General features: G+C 42.4%; 1 protein-coding gene across 4 annotated transcripts in view; it reads left to right on the forward strand.

Annotated features, from left to right (window-relative positions):
- Window positions 1-22,791, forward strand: part of LOC106574338 (neural cell adhesion molecule 2) — a 491,639-nt gene that overhangs the window by 236,722 nt on the left and 232,126 nt on the right. The gene's annotated exons all lie outside the window — the stretch shown is intronic.

Genomic DNA, 22,791 nt, shown 5'->3' on the forward strand with positions numbered 1-22,791 from the left:
GTGTGTGTGTGTGTGTGTGCGTGCAGGGGTCCACCGTGGCTGTATCTCTGCACAGCCTGTCTGGGTGACTAATGTGTGTAGTTAAGCAGTGCAGCCCCGGGTCCAGATATGAATGTATTGTTAGACAAACACACACCCACACACTTCAGCCCACTCAGTGTAAGCACAAACAAACATACTCACCCACTCTCCAGTCCATGGCCGCACATTCACAAACAGAAAGACCACCTACACATACACTCCATTACTCACACACACGTAAACACACACTCAAACTCATGTGCAATCACGGACAGACACACACATGCACACTCCAACACTTAAACAAACACATTTGCTCACATTCACTTGCACACACACCCCTATTAATCGACAAAATCCCAATCCTGAAGTCTTCAATACCCTAATTTGCATGCATAAGGCGATCATTTTAACTATAAGTTAGCCATATTGACCGAGTTGCTCAGACAGTACGTCAAATAAGACAAGAAACAATAGCAATCACATTAATTCATAATTTTATACGATTGCACCCAGATTGCAGCCAGACAGAGTTAATGGATATTGTGTGTGTGCGCGTGTGTGTTCGCTCAGTGAAATAAGGTCGATGTCCAGGTCTGAGGACTTATTAAAATGATCTGAACCCAGTCCGCCACGTTTGATTTATGAGCTTGCCCGGCCTCACGGGGTCCCAAAGTTTTCTGGTGTCCCGGTGTAATTAATGGAATGTAGAACACGTGACTGAGATTCCACCAGACCACAAAGCTGCTAGAGTACTGGGAGACTTCCTCCAGCCCTCCACTCCTCCCCTAGGTTGGTTTCCCGCTGCGATGGCTGTTATTGACGATTGGCTCCCGCACTCCGGAGGGGGACCTTATTGAAATGGTGTCTGTGTGGTTAGCCCATCTCTCTCTCTCTTTCTCTCTCTGTTTTGTGGAAAGACACACTTTAAATGCACTGGCACATACATTGCTGTTCTAAAAATGAGCCTGCAGAATGGCCTTGACATTACATAATGCTTACTCCTGCTTTTCATTGGAGTGTGTAATATGTGTAACCTGTGGAGTCCACATGCATCTTTTCTGTGCGTGTCCATGCATGTGCATGGCTTTGTGTGCATATGTGTGTGTGGCCCACCCGTCAACTCATAATGCAGACCGACCATCTGTTGCCTGCTCGGCTCTGCCCCTATTCAGATGGATGGAGAGCACGGGGTTGTCTGTCTTTTGCATTTCATTAGCTGTGTGTTTTCCTGCTCTAACTCATTAAGCCACACACAGCCAGAGCAGCCACTCAAGCCATGGGACCCATTTAGACAGGACGGACACACGCTCAGACAGCTATCAGCAGACTGGGGTCCTCGCAAAGCCAGACAGGCAGATGGTTAGACAGGGGACATAGTAAACAGGTTGGAGCAGAGTAGGGCTGGCACAAGGGATGGAACAGTGTCTCCAGCCTGATATCCTTCTTTCCATCCTTCCTGTGTTCCTTCCTTCCTTGTATTCCATTCCTTTGCTTCTTTACTACTTTGATTATTTCCTTCTTTCCTTCCTTCATGCCTTCCTCCCTTCCTTCATGCCTTCCTTCCCTGCTTCCTCCTCCTTTTTATTTTTTCCTTCCTTTCTTCATTCATGCATTTCATCTTACAAACATACTCACCCACTCTCTCCAGTCCATGGCCACACATTCACAAACAGAAAGACCACCTACACATACACTCCAATACTCACACACAATCAAAAACACGCTCTCAGTATTCACCCATTCATGATCCTTTTCACCTACACATATTAATTTTAGACCAGAGAAAGAAATTGTTGAAAAGTGCTGTGACTCGTATGACTCATTACTGCTCGCCATCATTTCCAATGTCACATTTCGCACGTTACTGATATATATTACGCACGTTACACATATTCAGGTCAATATCAGACAACAATAACTCATCCGTTAAAGTACAGTACTGTACTCCAACATCTGGCCACTTTTCTGGCTCACCCAACAGGCTATATAAAACAGGAGACAATAGAGTCACTCTCTCTAGACTTGGAACAGATCCCGCTCCAGGCAAAGCTCCAATAATATCGGGCTATCGCTCAAATATGAATTAGAGTCCAAGGCAGATTGTGAATAGTACATTTACTTTAGCCCAGAATGGAACAGATCAATAGTAGATATTCCCACCGGTACAGACATGGCTAGCAGCAATGGGTTATTGTCAAGGGTGTGTGTGTTTGTGCGGGCATGTGTTTGCTTGCATGCCTCTGAGTGTTAGTGATGTACCACTGTATTAAATTATTCTACAACATTATAATTACAACAATTGCTCTTTGAAATAGAGAAAAGTAGATAGCCCACATTCATGTCAGTTCTATACAGACCAATCAAACAATTAAACCTGGCTTTTTCTCAGGGTCTCCTTGTCTGCATCCAAAATGGTCCACTAATCCTCATACAGAAAAATAATTTTCACAAGGGCTCATATGGCTCTGATCAAAAGTAGTGCATTATATGAGGAATATGGTGCAATTTGGGACACACTATTGTCTTTGCCCACAGGAAAAAAATGCTATATTATTGAATTTCTTGTTTTTGTGGACTTTACACTATTATTCACTGAAGTATACTATTGTGTAGTGTAGTATTTACAGTTTACTATAGTATTGTAACGGTTGTCGTCGGGAATGGAGGACCAAACCGCAGCAGGAATGTGGATGCTCATCTTATCATTTATTTTAAATAAAGAGAACACCAAAAACATCGAAACGCACGAACAACAAAACAGTCTAGTAAGGCTCACACAGGCAAAACAAGAAACAATCTCCCACCAACACTAAACCAAACAATTACCCATATATAGGACTCTCAATCAGAGGCAACGAGAAAGCACCTGCCTCCAATTGAGAGTCCAACCCCCCATTAACCTACACATAGAAATATACCAACCCAGAAAGAACATAGAAGTACAAAACATAGAACATAAACCAAAACCCAGAAATAATAAATCAAACACCCTACTAAATAAACCACCACCCCGAACCACATAAAACAAATACCCTCTGCCACGTCCTGACCAAACTACAATAAACCTTATACTGGTCAGGACGTGACAGTACCCCCCCCCTAAAGGTGCAGACCCCGGATGCACCTCATAAATAAACAAAAAAACCCCAAAACAACAACAAAAAATCCCCCTAAACTAAAGGGAGGGAAGGGAGGGTGGTTGCCGTCACCTGACGGCACTTGTGCTACACCCCCCTCCCCAACCCACCTATACAGGTGGTGGTTCAGGCTCCGGCCTACTGTCCTCCAGAATGCAGACAGACTTGATCAGTTTCGGGCCGTAGGCAGACTCCCCTCGTTCCGGATCGTAGGCAGACCTCTTCCGTTCCACACTGTAGGTAGACTCATTTGAAACACAGTTACTTATATATAGTTCTGGATCGTTGATAGACTTACTCAGTTCCGGGTCGCTGATAGACTCCCTCGGTTCCGGGTCACAGGCAGACCCCCTCGGTTCCGGACTAGACACTGGTGCCGGATACTCTGGACCGCACACTGGTGCCGGATACTCTGGACCGCACACTGGTGCCGGATACTCTGGACCGCACACTGGTGCCGGATACTCTGGACCGCACACTGGTGCCGAACTCTCGAGGCTGGGCTGACGCACTGGAAGCCTGATGCGTGGTGCTGGTACTGGAGGTATCAGCCTGGGGACACGCACCTCAGGGCTAGTGCGGGGAGCGGGAACAGGCCAAGTCGGACTGGGTTGACGCACTGGAAGCCTGATGCGTGGTGCTGGTACTGGAGGTATCAGCCTGGGAACACGCACCTCAGGGCTAGTGCGGGGAGCGGGAACAGGCCGAGTCGGACTGGGTTGACGCACTGGAAGCCTGATGCGTGGTGCTGGTACTGGAGGTATCAGCCTGGGAACACGCACCTCAGGGCTAGTGCGGGGAGCGGGAACAGAATGAGTCGGACTGGGCTGACGCGCTGGAAGCCAGGTGCGTGGTGCTGGTACTGGACGTGCCAGACTAGGGGTTCGCACTTCAGGGCTAGTGCGGGGAGCGGGAACAGGACGAGTTGGACTGGGCTGACAAACTGGAGGCCTGGTGCTGGTACTATCTTCACCAGACAGCTAGCACGCACCTCAGTACTAGTAATAAACACTAACTCAGGTGATATCATTAGGACACGCTCTGTAGGGCGAATGTCGTGCCTAATACTCCAACACAGTAGCTCTCTCATCCTTTTCTCCTCCAATTTTCCCATCAATTCCTTTATAGTCTCTGTTTCTCTCACCTCCAATTTTACCCCGACTAGCTCTGGTTCCATCCTCGGCTCCGCCGATCTGTCCGTGTGCCCCCCCAAAAAATGTTTTGGGGGCTGCCTCTCCGGTTGCCCCGCCAGTCGTGTACCCCGGTAGCGTTCCCGGTCCTCACCGAATTCCCCTTGCTCCTTACTCCGCTGCTTGGTCCATTTGTGGTGGGAGATTCTGTAACTTGTCGTCGGGAATGGAGAACCAAAACGCAGCAGGAATGTGGATGCTCATCTTATCATTTATTTTAAATAAAGAGAACACCAAAAACAACAGAACGAAACGCACGAACAACAAAACAGTCTTGTAACGCTCACACAGGCAAAACAAGAAACAATCTCCCACCAACACTAAACCAAACAATTACCCATATATAGGACTCTCAATCAGAGGCAACGAGAAAGCACCTGCCTCCAATTGAGAGTCCAACCCCCCATTAACCTACACATAGAAATATACCAACCCAGAAAGAACATAGAAGTACAAAACATAGAACATAAACCAAAACCCGGAAATAATAAATCAAACACACTACTAAATAAACCCCCACCCCGAACCACATAAAACAAATACCCTCTGCCACGTCCTGACCAAACTACAATAACAAATAACCCTTATACTGGTCAGGACGTGACAAGTATAAATACTGTAGTAAAATAAAATGTTAGTATGTAGTATTTACTGTAGTACCATGGTATTTACTGTGGTGGTTTTGTGGACTGTAGTATTTACTGTAGTGTTCTTTGTTGACATTACTGTAGTATATAGAAGTGGGGGCTTTCTCTTTGAGGAAACCTACTGGAGAAATACTAAATTAGCACATTTTACATAACCTGTAAGTAGGTAGGACTGGGGTCTGAATGGATAGGTCAGAGCTTCTGCTCTTTTCTATAACCTGTAGGGAACACAATATATGGTCTATACTTGGTATGTACACTACCTTCCTAATATTGAGTTGTACCCCCTTTTGCCCTCATAACCGGTTCAATTAGTCGGGGCATGGACTCTACAAGGTGTTGAAAGCATTTCAAAGGGATGCTGGCCCATGTTGTCTCCAATGCTTCCCCCAGTTATGTCAAGTTTACTGGATGTCCTTTGAGTGGTGAACCATTCTTGATACACACGGGAAACTGTTGAGCGTGAAAAATCCAGCAGCATTGCAGTTCTTGATACATTCAAACCGGTGTGCTTGGCATCTACTACCATACCCTGTTCAAAGGCACTTAAATATTTTGTCTTGCCCATTCACCCTCTGTATAGCACACATACACAATCCATGTTTCAATTGTTTCAAGGTTTAAAAATCCTCCTTTAACCTCTCTGGGCTAGGCGGGACGAATTCGTCCCAGCTACGCAACAGCCAGTTGAATGCCGTGGCGCGATTTTCAAATACCTTAGAAATGCTATTACTTCAATTTCTCAAACATATGACTATTTTACAGCATTTTAAAGACAAGACTCTCGTTAATCTAACCACACTGTCCGATTTCAAAAAGGCTTTACAACGAAAGCAAAACATTAGATTATGTCAGCAGAGTACCCAGCCAGAAATAATCAGACACCCATTTTTCAAGCCAGCATATAATGTCACAAAAACCCAGAAGACAGCTAAATGCAGCACTAACCTTTGATGATCTTCATCAGATGACAATCCTAAGACATTATGTTATACAATACATGCCTGTTTTGTTCAATCAAGTTCATATTTATATCAAAAACCAGCTTTTTACATTAGCATGTGACGTTCAGAACTAGCATACCCCCCGCAAACTTCCGGGGAATTTACTAACAATTTACTAAATTTCTCACGATAAACGTTCACAAAAAACATAACAATTATTTTAAGAATTATAGATACAGAACTCCTTTGTGCAATCGAGGTGTCCGATTTTAAAATAGCTTTTCGGTGAAAGCACATTTTGCAATATTCTCAGTAGATAGCCCAGCCATCACGGCTAGCCATTTAGACACCCACCATTACCGTACTTCGAAGCATGTCAACCGCTGTTTAAAATCAATTTTTATGCCATTTTTATGCCAAAAGCGATAATATTCCGACCGGGAATCTCCGTTTAGGTAAACAGAGGAAAGAAAACAAAGCATTCTGTCGACGCGGGCACGAGCCTGAGTCTCACAGTACTTTAACCAGCCACTACCCAAACGCGCTACTTTTTTTCAGCCAGAGCCTGCAAAGCCACGATTCAGCTTTTTGCCGCCTTCTGAGAGACCATGTGAGCCGTAGGAAGTGTCACGTAACAGCAGAGATCCTTTGTAATGGATAGAGATGGCAAAGAAGGCCAAGAAATGGTCAGACAGGGTACTTCCTGTACAGAATCTTCTCAGGTTTTGACCTGCCATTTGAGTTCTGTTATACTCACAGACACCATTCAAACAGTTTTAGAAACTTTGGAGTGTTTTCTATCCAAAGCCAATAATTATATGCATATTCTAGTTACTGGGCAGGAGTAGTAACCAGATTAAATCGGGTACGTTTTTTATCTGGCTGTGTCAATACTGCCCCCTAGCCCTAACAGGTTAACATGTCTCCTCCCCTTCATCTACAGTCGTGGCCAAAGGTTTTGAGAATGACACAAATATTAATTTCCACAAAGTTTGCTGCTTCAGTGTCTTTAGATATTTTTGTCAGATGTTACTCTGGAATACTGAAGTTAGTTACAAGCATTTCATAAGTGTCAAAGGCTTTTATTGGCAATTACATGAAGTTGATGCTAAGAGTCAATATTTGCAGTGTTGACCCTTCTTTGTCAAGACCTCTGCAATCTGCCCTGGCATGCTGTCAATTAACTTCTGGGCCACATCCTGACAGATGGCAGCCCATTCTTGCATAATCAATGCTTGGAGTTTGTCAGAATTTGTGGGTTTTTGTTTGTCCTCTTGAGGATTGATCACAAGTTGTCAATGGGATTAAGGTCTGGGGAGTTTCCTGGCCATGGACCCAAAATATTGATGTTTTGTTCCCCGAGCCACTTAGTTATCACTTTTGCCTTATGGCAAGGTGTTCCATCATGCTGGAAAAGGCATTGTTCGTCACCAAACGGTTCCTGGATGGTTGGGAGAAGTTGCTCTCGGAGGATGTGTTGGTACCATTCTTTATTCATGGCTGTGTTCTTAGGGAAAATTGTGAGTGAGCCCACTCCCTTGGCTGAGAAGCAACCCCTCACATGAATGGTCTCAGGATGCTTTACTGCTGGCATGACACAGGATTGATGGTAGCGCTCACCTTGTCTTCTCCGGACAAGCTTTTTTCCGGATCCCCCAAACAATCAGAAAGGGGATTCATCAGAGAAAATGACTTTACCCCAGTCCTCAGCAATCCAATCCCTGTACATTTTTTACATTTTTACATTTTAGTCATTTAGCAGACGCTCTTATCCAGAGCGACTTACAGTAGTGAATACATACATTTCATACATTTCATTTCATGCATTTAAAAAAAATGTATATATTTTTTTGTTTGTACAGGCCCCCCGTTGGAATCGAACCCACAACCCTGGCATTGCACACACCATGCTGGCGTTGAAAACACCATGCTCTACCAACTGAGCCACAGGGAAGACGTACCTTTTGCAGAATATCAGTCTGTCCCTGATGTTTTTCCTGGAGAGAAGTGGCTTCTTTGCTGCCCTTCTTGACACCAGGCCATCCTCCAAAAGTCTTCGCCTCACTGTGCGTGCAGATGCACTCACACCTGCCTGCTGCCATTCCTGGTGCCCTGATACCGCAACTGAATCCAACTTTAGGAGACGGTCCTGGCTCTTGCTGGACTTTCTTGGGCGCCCTGAAGCCTTCTTCACAACAATTGAACTGCTCTCCTTGAAGTTCTTGATGATCTGATAAACGGTTGATTTAGGTGCAATCTTACTGGCAGCAATATCCTTGCCTGTGAAGCCCTTTTTGTGCAAAGCAATGATGACGGCACGTGTTTCCTCGCAGGTAACCATGGTTGACAGAGGAAGAACAATGATTCCAACCACCACCCTCCTTTTGACGCTTCCAATCTATTATTCAAACTCAATCAGCATGACAGAGTGATCTCCAGCCTTGTCCTCGTCAACACTCACACCTGTGTTAACGAAAGAATCACTGACATGATGTCAGCTGGTCCTTTTGTGGCAGGGCTGAAATGCACTGGAAATGTTAGTTGGGGATTCAGTTCATTTGCATGGCAAAGAGGGACTTTGCAATTATTTGCAATTCATCTGATCACTCTTCATAACATTCTGGAGTATATGCAAATTGCCATCATACAAACTGAGGCAGCAGACTTTGTGAAAATTTATATTTGTGTCATTCTCAAAACCTTTGGCCACGACTGTACACTGATTTAAGTGGATTAAACAAGTGACATCAATAAGGGATCATCGACACCTATGGGTGTCACGAATTGAGATATGGGTCAGGGGAATGGGCAGGGCATGTGTACATTAAATACTGTATTATTACTATGGTTAAAAAAGTACCGTGTTTTTCAGACATTACTGTAGTATTTACTTGTTTAGCATTTATTATGGTATTTTACAGTATACTACACATCATCAAGGGATACTACAGTGTGTAGTATATTATTCTACAGTACACAAAAATTTACTACAGAATGATATAGTAAGTACTATTGTATTCTATTGTAAACTGTAATGTTTTTTCATGTGGGAGTGTGAATTGAGGGATATTTAAAGCACTTAGTCCTTTTGCATTGTGGATGCAGAGCATTGTGGGTGCCGTCCTGCCAATATGCTGTCAAAGCAGTGAATGGAACTGACACACACACACACACACACACACACACACACACACACACACACACACACACACACACACACACACACACACACATTGTCTGTTTTAATCTGAGGCCAGAGCCTTCCTTTAGAGCTAGGCTCAGACACAAGAGGTAAAAAGACGCAGACTGACAGAACCCTGCAGAGAGCAGCCCAGCGTTGCCCGCCAGCATAGTAGGAATGCACTCCAACATGGCACCAATTAGTACCATGCTAATGAGCAGCGGGTATTGAGGTTTGTCTCTTTACCAGAGAGCTTAGAGTGTTATTTACATTGTTATTCCATGCCCGGTCCAGGCACCTTGTCCATGGGGTATATAAAGTGTGTGTGTTTAATGCTGTCAGGTGTGTGTGTGTGTGTGTGTGTGTGTGTGTGTGTGTGTGTGTGTGTGTGTGTGTGTGTGTGTGTGTGTGTGTGTGTGTGTGTGTGTGTGTGTCTTTCCTGCCTATGTGTGTGTGTCTACGTGTGTGTTTTTTAACGCTGGTAGCTAAGAGGTGTGGCGTGGTACTGAGTGAATGTGTGTTTTAGGAGATGGTGTTGGCTCTGGGGGCTGCCAGGTAAACACATGGAGGATGAGTCAAGGGCAGGCCGGGCGGCTAATCGAGTAATACCCATGCTTTCAACCAAGTGTGTGTGTGTGTGTTTGTGTGCTTGAGTGTGTGCGTGTGTGCCTGTATGGATTACTCCACATTGACTAGGTAACAAGGAGTAAGGGAGGATGGGGTTGAGGAGTGGGGGGCATAGGGATAAAGAACAGGGAGTGTAGAGTTTAGGAGGAGGTATTGGATCAGCCATCTGTCTCTCTATGATTCAATGAAGGCAGTGTAGTCTGGGTGGTGGTAGGGCAACTAGGACTCAAAACAGTTAAGCCAGATCAACAGTGTAGCGTAATTTTTGGGCCTTTTATTCCCCCGACTCTGTAAGACTAAAGTCAGTGTCTCAATTGGCCATCAAACTCACAATTTGTCCAGACTCTTTACCCTTTTACCCTATTTATCCAGAATTCATACAAAACTATGAGAAAAAAATGAAACATTCTACAAACTATATTAAACAGAAATGGGAGGAGGAACTTAACATTTAAATAACTGATGAAAAATGGTTGAACATATTTGAGACTCAACAAAGCTCCACCAACTCAAGATCATGGAGAGAATTCTGTTGGAAGAATGTTTTACGTTTCTTCATAACACCTAAACTGAAATCAAAACAGACTGGCTCCCTACACCCTTGTTGGAGAGAATGCGGTCTATCGAGGTTGGATCACTCTCACATCTTTTGGACCTGCCCTGCAATCGAAACTTACTGGGGAGAATAAGATCTAACATTGGAAAAATAATGGGATTTGACATAGAACAAACATTAATTTCTTTGTACTTGGGTGAAATACCTGATAACTTACACAATAGAGAAAGGTACCCGTTGAAGGTCCTACTGGCATCCAGAAAAAAAGGCTATCACTGGGAAATGGCTACAAAAAGACCCCCCCACCATCACACAATGGATAGATAATGTAAAATAAATACACCATATTGAGCGTATGACCTTTGCTTTAAGAAGTCAAGAGGAGAGAGGTCAGGAATACTGGTAAAAATGGGTTTCGTTTTTGAAAATGGTTTAATTCAAAGATGATGTCAATGTAACTAATATGATGAATGTATGATGTGCGCTGTAACTGCCAGATCTTTATTTTTGTTCTTTTACTTTGTTTGTACTTTGTGTTTCTCAATAAAAACAAAGCATATAGAATAAAAAAACGATGAAAAAAGACTAATCGAAATGGCTGTCTTCACACTTGCTCTCAATTTCAATGTGCTGTGAAAAGTCAAACATGTGTCACTTGAGAAGAGAGAGAAAAAGCAGAATGTATTATAGAAATGTATATTATTCACGCTGTTTCTGTTGAGCTGAAGACTTGTGCTGTCCCTTACAGCACTGGTTATTTCATTCAATGGTTATTTCATTCATACCATGGTACTACAATGTACCGTTTGGTTTTAGCTTTGAGGTATGATGGTACTACCATGGTACTGGCATTGTACCTAATCATTACCATGGTCTAAATCTGAATCATGAAAATATACCATGATTTTAGATTTGAAGTATGATGGTACTGCAATGCACCTAAATAATACCATGGTATTGCATCATTTAAACCATGGTAGATGTAGATTATGGAAATACCATGATTATCATATGGTACCATCTTTATTAATTTTACATTGGGCATGTTTCTGAAGTCAGTCAGGCTACTATTGTTGGTCCTAGTTTGTCTGTAACATCAAAGAAAAGGGAAACAGTTGGTGTGACCCATTCAAGGCCAAGACCAGAGCGAATTGAGTCCGAGTCAAAACCAAGAGTGGAGGGTGGGCAAGACCGAGTTACCAACAACACCGGAAAGGGGAGGAGAGGTTCGAGACCGAGTCAAGACCGAGACTGTAATTTTGTCAAATCGCTTCCATAAGAGTTCAAAATGTCCAGTATTTCTGTGTTCATATTTCAGAAGGACATGTAGATTCTTTAGACATTCAGAATGGTGAAACAATTTATGCTGAAGGAAAATAGAGCCACTATATAAATGTTTACTAACCCAAACACAAATGGGAACTTTGAGGATTTCTAAAATAATACAACTAATAATAATAGTAGTTATATTATTATTTTCAATGTTGTTCTGATTTAATCTCTTCAGTTTTTGTTAGAAAGGAAAACATTAACACTGAAGAGAAAAACATATCCAATCAGCATTTTTCTTTGGCAATCTCTGGGGAGATAAATCTAACTAGCTAAGGTCAGCCATTGGCTAAGCCATCAGAAGCTTGGTAGAAGGCATATGTCATTCAACTGTATTAGGGCATATTTTTGGAGTGACAGTGGAATCAACCAATCACATTGACTTGTAATGGCCAACAGGTAACTGTGCGATATCAAGCAGTAGTTTTCCCACAGTCTAGCTAGCTAGCTTTTGTTGTAAGCTAGTTTGCAGTGGCTGCATCAGGTGTTATCGAAATAGGATGTTGTTGCTAATTTGTTAGCTTCTCCCTTTTCAAGAATAACTTTCAACAAGTGGTATAAAATATTTTTTGTTGCAGCTTTTGTTGTTAGCCATCTCTTTGAAAATAACTTCTGTGTGAAACATTGTTGCTTTTAAACTTTAGATCACTGCTAACTTACTTAAACTTTGATTGGGAAATGCTTAGCCTATTGGTTGTGTTTTTGTTTGGGACCTACTGGCTTATTATATCCAAATGAATGAACCGCTGTCTTTTCATTGGGCCCTATGCAGTGATGTAGTGGTGCCTGGAGAAGTGGGTCCTTTGTGAAGGAAAGGTGCCCTGTGTGGAAAAACCTTATGTTTGCCTATAGATGAAACAAAAACAAAAAACGACAACAATTTGTTGACAACAATGTTTAAACCACATCAGGAAACCATTTTTGAGGTCTGGGAAAAATCTAGTTTTTGGAGGGTGTAGTTGCTTTTAATTCAATTGAGCAAACAAATGCCCTCCTTATTGATTCACATCAGTTTTATATAATTATGTCATGTAGGCCTACATTGCAGTCAACATTTAATGGGTAAGTTTTTTTGGGAAAGCATTGCCAAATATTCATGCAAACAGTGCATGATAACTGGATTGCACATCACAAATAGCCTACTAACCAAGACTAAGGAGCAAATTTTGTCAATACCTGGTTTGCATACACATTGTTGCTCTAGCTAGCATTTACTGGTAGATATCATAAGTTGAAAGTTATTTCCTACCTACCGGCTACCGATGTCATTCTTCTGAGAGCTGCTCCATGCGACAAGTAGTTGAGAGCTGTGCGCTTTTGCAGCCTGCAGATGATAGCCTAGTTTCAGCGGAATATGTGTGCTGCGCACATGTGAATATATTTCACATGCTTTGAGATTGTGTATGCTACTTTCTGCATTCATGATTTCTCTATTGTACTATATATTTAATAAGTTGTATACCTCCACTACACTACTTTGATACGCAACAGAAGGAATTAAGAAGTGAGTATAGGCAATGCCCACTGAAAAAAAAGTGTATTTAAGGCGTATACCTGCATATAGCCTCCACTACACGACTGGCCATTTTTGTGTTACAAAAAGTGTACTCCTACATGAGTGTGCTGGTATGACCGTTGCTGTCCTTTCAACATCACGAGCCTGTCACACACTGAAGGTCCAATAGGTTTGCCACTACACAATATAAAGACTTACAATAATAGATATAAAGACTTACAATTTTTCCGGCTTCCCTTCACTAATAGTGAGTTCACAACATTCCAACAATTTCTCCCACTCTTCCCTACCAGGAAGTCAAGGAAATATGGATATTTTCCAATGAAAGTAAAAGACAGTAATGTTACAAGTAAAGTAGGAGTCCTTTCAATAGGTTTCAATAGGCAATAACATATTAATGTTTCAGGGAATGGAGTACATATATTTGACCTGGCAAAGCGATTTTATGCACTGACTGACTGGAAGCTGATCATTTTTTACTCTCTGGTCTCAGCTGGTCTCGGGAAGAAATTATGAGTCCTCACTGTCAGAGACCAAGTCTAGACTGAGTGAAAATGTATCACTGAGACAAGACCAAGCCACTTAACATGTGGTCACGAGACCGGACTTGAGAGAAAGGGGCAATATATTTTGTATTAATTGTAAAAAATGTTGTTCATATTTGGGTTCCCTGTGTTGCCAACCTGAAATTTGGGATAATGTAAGATATATAGTAGCCTAATATTATTTATTGTCAAGGGGTGTTGGGCTTGTTTCGGCCCACAGAGGGAGCCGCTCGCTCTAGTGGCTGCTTCAGGCGCTCTCACTCATGCACTAACCTGCCTAGTCAGTCAGTTGAATGAGAGCGACAACTGAAGAGAGAAGCATCGCATAAACAAAATATTTGAATTTTTTTTTTTTTTTTATTTAACTAGGCAAGTCAGTTAAGAACAAATGATTATTTACAATGACGGCCTACCCTGGCCAAACCCTAACCCGGACGACCGTGGGCCAATTGTGTGCCACCCTATGGGACTTCCAATCACGGCCAGTTGTGATACAGCCTGGAATCGAACCAGGGTCTGTAGTGACGCTTCTAGCCCTGAGATGCAGTGCCTTAGACCGCTAAGCCACTCGGGAACCCCACAGTGAGCGAGTTATAAAGCATATGATATGAAAGACCAAGTTAAGTGGAAATTGTAATTTTTTTATGATGTTTTGATAGTTTATTAATTTATAAAAGTCTGTTAGCATAGAAGCTAAAATCATCAAAAGTTAGCTCCAGTCAAGTTAGCCTGTCGTTCTCATGGCGACAAGACCAACGAACATTCACACAGAGTCTAAACAAAGGGAAACATTATAGCTTGCTGTTTTTAGGGATATGTTGAGAATTACATGGTGAAAATGTATTTATGAGACAAGATAATATTTGCTTTTTACAAATAGTTTTTTAGTATGTTGGCTATTTAGAATTGTATAAGAATAGCCAAGTCAGTTGAATGAGGGAGAGCCAACTGAAAACTATATTGATGAGTGAAGCACCAGAAAAACTAAACTCAGCAAATAAAGATACGTCCCTTTTTCAGGATCCTGTCTTTCAAAGATAATTCGTAAAAATCCAAATAATCTTCTTTTTAAAGGGTTTAAATCATGTTTCCCATGCTTGTTCAATGAACCATAAACAATTAATGAACATGCACCTGTGGAACGGTCATTAAGACACTAACAGCTTACAGATCACAGGTCACAGTCATGAAAACATAGGACACTAAAGAGGCCTTTCTACTGACTCTGAAAAACACCAAAAGAAAAATGCCCATGGTCCCTGTTCATCTGCATGAACGTGCCTTAGGCATATTGCAAGGAGGCATGAGGACTGCAGATGTGGCCAGGGCAATAAATTGCAATGTCCGTACTGTGAGACGCCTAAGACCGCGCTACAGGGAGACAGGACGGACAGCTGATCGTCCGCGCAGTGGACGACCACACCTGCACAGGATAGGTACATTTGAAAATCACAACTGCGGGACAGGTACAGGATGGCAACAACAACTGCCCGAGTTACACCAGGTACGCACAATCCCTCCATCAGTGCTCAGAATGTCCACAATAGGCTGAGAGAAGGTGGACTGAGGGCTTGTAGGCCTGTTGTAAGGCAGGTCCTCACCAGACATCACCGGCAACAATGTCGCCTATGGGCACAAACCCACCGTCACTAGACCAGACAGGACGTGCAAAAAGTGCTCTTCACTCATGAGTCACAGTTTTTTCTCATCGGGTTGATGGTCAGAATCGCGTTTATCGTCGAAGGAAGGAGCATTACACCAAGGCCTGTACTCTGGAGCGGGATCGATTTGGAGGTGGAGGGTCCGTCATGGTCTGGGGCGGTGTGTCACAGCATCATCGAACTGAGCTTGTTGTCATTGCAGGCAATCTCAACGCTGTGCGTTACAGGGAAGACCTCCTCATCCCTTTTGTGGTACCCTTCCTGCAGGCTCATCCTGACATGACCCTCCAGCATGACAAAGCCACCAGCCATATTGCTCGTTCTGTGATTGTTTTCCTGCAAGACAGGAATGTCAGTGTTCTGCCATGGCCAGCGAAGAGCCTGGATCTCAATCCCATTGAGCAGGACCTGTTGGATCGGAGGGTGAGGGCTAGGGCCATTCCCCCCAGACATGTCCAGGAACTTGCAGGTGCCTTGGTGGAATAGTGGGGTAACATCTCACAGCAAGAACTGGCAAATCTGGTTCAGTCCATGAGGAGGAGATGCATTGGTGGCCACCACCTAATGCAGCTGGTGGCCACACCAGATACTAACTGTTACTTTTGATTTTGACCCCCCTTTTGTTCAGGGACACATTATTCCATTTCTGTTAGTTACATGTCTGTGGAACTTGTTCAGTTTATGTCTCCATTGTTGAATCTTGTTATGTTTATACAAAGATTTACACATGTTAAGTTTGCTGAAATAAACGCAGTTGACAGTGAGAGGACGTTTCTTTTTTTGCTGAGTTTATTTAAAATCTTTTAGGTTTCAGACTCCCTTCATTCTTCTCACCATACCCTATCCAGGTCCCTAGGTTTAAGAGGGTACACTAGACCTACACTTTTCCATTGCAGAGCAAATAGCCAATGTTGCATTATGTGAGTACCATAAATTACTACGTTTTTGGTCACTTTACCTGAAAAATGATGGGACACAGACCATCAGACAGAGTGATACATAGAGACAGAGACACACAGGACATAGGACATACAGAGAGATACTCACAGCACTATCGCCTAACTACCATCCACAGGATCTTTAGAAAGTAATTCCAACACCTTGTGATCCATTGAGATGTGAACACTATGGTGCCTTTGTGTGATATCACCTGAGGTATTGTATCTCATGCATTTTCTAATCTAAGTGAAGGCAAATGAGTACTTCTGTCTCCTCCCCCCATAGGACACCCCTTACAAAAGTGTACCATGGTAGTACAATGAAAAAATACTGTGGTACTATCATTTGGTCACTACCATAGCAGGAAAATGCAATGGTTTTGCAAACGTACCATGGATTTTTCCTGCCATGGTAGTGACCAAAAAAAAATTATAGTGCCATGGTCTTTTTTTTTATTGTACTATCATGGTTTATGTATTTAAGGTGTGCCCTACATGGAGAGGAGACATGAGGCTTCAAAGTCCTCAGTTGCCTTCACTTACTTTAGATGATATTAGATGATATACATTAGATGATATACATGATGTACAGTGCCTCAGGTGATATCACACAATGGCACCCTAGTGTTCCCATCTCAATGGATCACAAGGTGTTGGAATGACTCTGTCTAACGATCCTTGTCTTTTGGCTTTTCTGCAGAAGAAAGTTATAAATACAAATCGTATTTCAAACAAAGTCCGGTGGATTTTCTCCCACTTTTCCCGAAATATTTGCATAACATTTGCATCACATGCCATGCTGTCATATTTTCGTATTGGCATATGTTTTTCAAAGAGAGGACGCCGTAATAAGATAAATAATGTAGCCTAAGCTACTTAAAATAGGCATTTTACAAGATTAAATAATGACAGGAGCGTTATATTTTTATTGAAGAGATGGCATCCAGACTGGGTACTTTAGGAAACTTTCTATGGACATATAGGCCTATAGAGAAAATCAGCGAACTTACACATGCACACCCCCGTAAAAGCACCCGTCAATCAAAGCCACCAGCAAATGTCAGACACAAGCAGAAACTTCTCCTTTTAAATCAAATCAAATCAAATTTTATTTGTCACATGCGCAGAATACAACAGGTGTAGACCTTACCGTGAAATGCTTACTTACAATGCAGTTCAAGAAATAGAGTTAAGAAAATATTTACTAAATAAACAAACCAAAAAAATACTATAGTAAGTAACACAATAAAATAACATTAACAATGCTATATACAGGGGATATCAGTACCGAATCAATGTGTACAGGTTAGTCAAGGTAATTTGTACATGCAGGTAGGGGTAAAGTGACTATGCATAGAAAATAAACAGTGAGTAGCAACAATGTAAAAACAAAGGGGGACAATGTAAATAGTCCGGGATGGCCATTTGATTAATTGTTCAGCAGTCTTATGGTTTGGGGGTAGAAGCTGTTAAGGAGCCTTTTGGACCTAGACTTGGCGCTACGGCACTGCTTGCCGTGTGGTAGCGGAGAGAACAGTATTAGGTGATTGGAGTCTTTGACCATTTTTTGGGCCTTTCTCTGACACCGCCTTGTATATAGGTCCTGGATGGCAGGAAGCTTGGCCCCAGTGATGTACTGGGCCGTACGCACTACCCTCTGTAGCGCCTTACAGTCGGATGCCGAGCAGTTTTCATTCTAGGCGGTGATGCAACCGGTCAGGATGCTCTTGATGTTGCAGCTGTAGGACTTTTTGAGGATCTGGGGACCCATGCCAAATCTTTTCTCCTGAGTGGGAAAAGGTGTTGTCATGCCCTCTTCACAACTGTCTTGGTGTGTTTGGACTATGATAGTTTAAACATGTAAAACAAAATCTAATCCTACCTTATGTTTTCTGAAAGTAGGCTATACGATCATGAAATGACAAGGAAAGTATAAAGATGACAGCAATGCTGTAGTATGAAAATGTTATTGACAATCATTCAAATGGAAACAAATACACGCAACATAACCTATTTATCAGCGACACTGATTATCGAAGGGCATAGTGATGGAATGATTTTTCAAATACTGTGAGGAAGTATTTATAATTTCAATGGATGTAAAAAAATAAAAAAATAAATTAAATGACTTAATTCACTTGTGTGAGGTGAAGAAAAAATGACTACATTCCCACGATGAGTTTAAGACAATATCTAGATAGGATAATAAGAGGCAAAAAAGGTCCTATCTTTTTCTCTCTTGCCTCTTGAAGTGGTGCAAGTGGAAAAGGGCAGATATAATGAATGACTAGTGAATGATTGGATAAATGCCTTCAAAGGTTCAGTGAATAAAAATAGAATTGTCGCCATCATTGCTACTCTGTCTCAATCCATATCTGACTTGGGTCAAATGCATATACAGTATTTTCAAATACTTGAGATGCACTAAATTTAGATAGCCAGTGGTAAAATGGAACAGTCCCAAAAACAAAAACACCAAGCTATTTTGAGTGTGACTCTGACTTGGGTCAAATGCATATAGAGTATTTTCAAATAATTGAGATGCACTAAATTTAGATAGCCAGTGGTAAAATGGAACAGTCCCAAAAACAAAAACACCAAGCTATGTCAAGTATTTGAAGGGTTACACTTCATTTGGATAGTCCGGATAGTCCTGCTCTACAGATGATCATACTATCAAACCATCTGTTGATAAACAACTGCTTGCTAAGGTTACAGTTAGGGTTAGGTTTAGAATAATGGATGGTGTAAGGGTTAAGTTTAGGGTTAGGATAAGGGTTAGGGTTAGTAGATAGCTTAAACCCTCCTCCTCCTCTCACACTCTCTTCCTCTTCCTCTCACACCCTCCTCTTCCACCCTCCTCTTCCACCCTCCTCCTCCTCTTAGGAGCCCCCTGGGTGTGAGTGGAAGAACAGAATAAAACCATCAGAAGAGTTCAAATCCATGTCAGGGACTGGGTCAGTGGGTGGATGAATATTAGTAAATGAGAATCAAAGGGGAAATAGAGCATGGGAACATGACCACATCAGCTAAATGACATCCACAACTTTATGGGCCATTTACAATAATTGAAATGGAAATATGCCTTTAAACTTTATAATGTCCAGGCTCGTAGACATACTTCAAATTATTTCTCTTAGCTTCTCTTAGCTTCTTGAAGAGCAAAGGGACTCAACAATGCATCTCTACTGAATCCTATTCTGGGAAGTTTTCTTGACTCCAGGTGATTTTATCTGCATTGGTCCTTCTCCATGTCGTCTTTGGCCGGTTAACCTTTCTTTTTTTGCCATGTCCAGGTTCAGCCACTTTAATCTCAAACAATCACTGTGCAATCTAATTTAGCTTGTGTACAATGGCAATGATTTCCGATATATTCTTTTGTGACTGCAATGCACAGTCACTCTTCTGCACTACATTTATGGGGTCAGACTTTTTTTTCAGAGCAAATTCCCTAGCCTGTCTCAATGTCGCACAGCATCAGCCTCACCTGCACCCCGCTATCGTTAGCAATTCCACAATGAGTGAATGTCACCGGGCAAACCGTCTCGGCGGTGACCACGGGTCAGCGGTCTCTCAGGCTGCATTACCTTCTCCACGTGACACCGGCCCATCCAGCTGTGTCTCAACACAGGCTCCGACCAGGCAGTTGAACTGGGTCATTGAGCTTTCACACATTATTAAGGCCTCGGCCTGAATGTCCAGTGCCCACGCACAGACCGACCGGCCACATGAACCCCACTGTCACAAGTGTAGATGCTGTTTCAAAAGCTTGACCCAGTAACACCACTCTATGCATGGTCGGGTCATCCCTAGTACTCACATTCTCCCACATCAGAAAAGTTGTAGACACTGGAAGAGACAGACGATTGGCTGATTCAGGGCCAGTTTGCGCCGTACTTTAGTTTGTGCCCTACTTTAATACTTTAAATGGGGCTGTAGAGTTCACACGTTACTGCAGGCTTTTAGACGGGCCCTTCAATTCTGTATGTTCATTAGATATGTTTTAATGTAGGATGGATGACTCATCATCGCCATGGCTCTTAATATTCATGCTAACCTCGAAAGTATAAAGGGTGATTCCATCCCAGCGTGGTCCGAAAATGTTTTTGGTATATCAGATTGTTCTGGAAACTCTCACATAGAAACTTAATTGGGAGGAAGGATGTTTGATATGCTTTTTTGTATTCAGCTTAAAAAAAAAGATCATGACTTAAACTCTTTTTATACCTATACATGATACAGACATCATCTTGGTGCCATTATACTCCTTATGTGCGCAAAAATATGGAGTATGTCTAGATTAAGGGTGTAAACATTATAAAATGTAAATCAAATTGGGATCCTTTAACATTAAGAAAAATCCCTAACCAACAAATCTTTTTTCTTTTTTTTCCTTTTTTCACAAAATTAAAATCACAGTGCAGTTATCACAAAACATATGATTTTCTGTCTATAGACTATAGGCTATAAAGGCCAGGGGAAAGTTTTGTCATTGAAAAGGTGGACTTTTTAAAATATTTATTTATTTATTTAACCTTTATTTAACTCAGCAAGTCAGTTAAGAACAAATTCTTATTTACAGTGATGACCTACACCGGCTAAACCCGGACGACGCTGGGCCAATTGTGCGCCGCCCTATGGGACTCCCAATCACGGCCGGTTGTGATACAGCCTGTATTCAAACCAGGGTGTCTGTAGTGACGCCTCTAGCACTGAGACACAGTGCCTTAGACCGCTGCATCAGTCAGGAGCCAGAAAGTAAACATCATAGTGGGTCAATTTCCACAAAAACTAAGAGCGTTGAAGCGCGAGGCTCAACATCTCCACTGTTTTGGTGCCCTGGCTACCATGCTGTGAACAGCATGAAGCGAACCCTTGCACAATGCCATATAATGTGTATGACTGTGTGAGAGCGAAGTGTTGCATTTTGCTCATCTCAATATCCTTGCCTATTCATTGATGATAGGCCCTACTTTACTGAAGTTGCGTGACATTGCAAGCCAAGAAATTGTGATATACATCATTCCATTGTGAGATACAGCTTTTGATTGCCGATAGATAGGCCTAGTGCACGGTTCTGACTCTCTGCCTGGTGGCTGACCTGCCTATACTATGCCCCTCCCCTCTCTCTCTATCCCTCACTAGTTCGCTATGAAAGATCCAAGTCTTTGTGTTATCAGAAGTACGACAACTAATTAAAAAAAATAAAAAATATTTGACCTTTATTTAACCAGGTAGGCAAGTTGAGAACAAGTTCTCATTTACAATTGCAACCTGGCCAAGATAAAGCAAGGCAGTTCGACACATACAACAACACAGAGTTACACATGAAGTAAAACAAACATACAGTCAATAATACAGTAGAAAAATAAGTCTATATACAATGTGAGCAAATGAGGTGAGATATGGGAGGTAAAGGCAAAAAAGGCCATGGTGGCAAAGTAAATACAATATAGCAAGTAAAACATTGGAATGGTAGATTTGTAAGAAAGTGCAAAGTAGAAATAGAAATGATGGGGCGCAAAGGAGCAAAATAAATAAATACAGTAGGGGAAGCGGAAGTTGTTTGGGCTAAATTATAGATGGGCTATGTACAGGTGCAGTGATCTGTGAGCTGCTCTGACAGCTGGTACTTAAAGCTAGTGAGGGAGATAAGTGTTTCCAGTTTCAGAGATTTTTGAAGTTCGTTCCAGTCATTGGCAGCATAGAACTGGAAGGAGAGACGGCCAAAGGAGGAATTGGCTTTGGGGGTGACCAGAGAGATATACCTGCTGGAGCGCGTGCTACAGGTGGGTGCTGCTATGGTGACCAGTGAGCTGAGATAAGGGGGGACTTTACCTAGCAGGGTCTTGTAGATGACCTGGAGCCAGTGGGTTTGGCGAAGAGTATGAAGCAAGGGCCAGCCAATGAGAGCGTACAGGTCGCAGTGGTGGGTAGTATATGGGGCTTTGGTGACAAAACGGATGGCACTGTGATAGACTGCATCCAGTTTATTGAGTAGGGTATTGGAGGCTATTTTGTAAATGACATCGCCGAAGTCAAGGATCGGTAGGATGGTCAGTTTTACGAGGGTATGTTTGGCAACATGAGTGAAGGATGCTTTGTTGCAAAATAGGAAGCCAATTCTAGATTTAACTTTGGATTGGAGATGTTTGATGTGAGTCTGGAAGGAGAGCGTACAGTCTAACCAGACACCTAGGTATTTGTAGTTGTCCACATATTCAAAGTAAGAACCGTCCAGAGTAGTGATGCTGGACGGGCGGGCAGGTACGGGCAGCGATTGGTTGAAGAGCATGCATTTAGTTTTACTAGTATTTAAGAGCAGCAGGAGGCCACGGAAGGAGAGTTGTATGGCATTGAAGCTCGTCTGGAGGGTTGTTAACACAGTGTCCAAAGAAGGGCCAGAAGTATACAGAATGGTGTCGTCTGCGTAGAGGTGGATCAGAGACTCACCAGCAGCAAGAGCAACATCATTGATGTATACAGAGAAAAGAGT

Source organism: Salmo salar, chromosome ssa16 (assembly GCF_905237065.1).
Source record: "Salmo salar chromosome ssa16, Ssal_v3.1, whole genome shotgun sequence".
Classification (NCBI taxonomy): domain Eukaryota; kingdom Metazoa; phylum Chordata; class Actinopteri; order Salmoniformes; family Salmonidae; genus Salmo; species Salmo salar.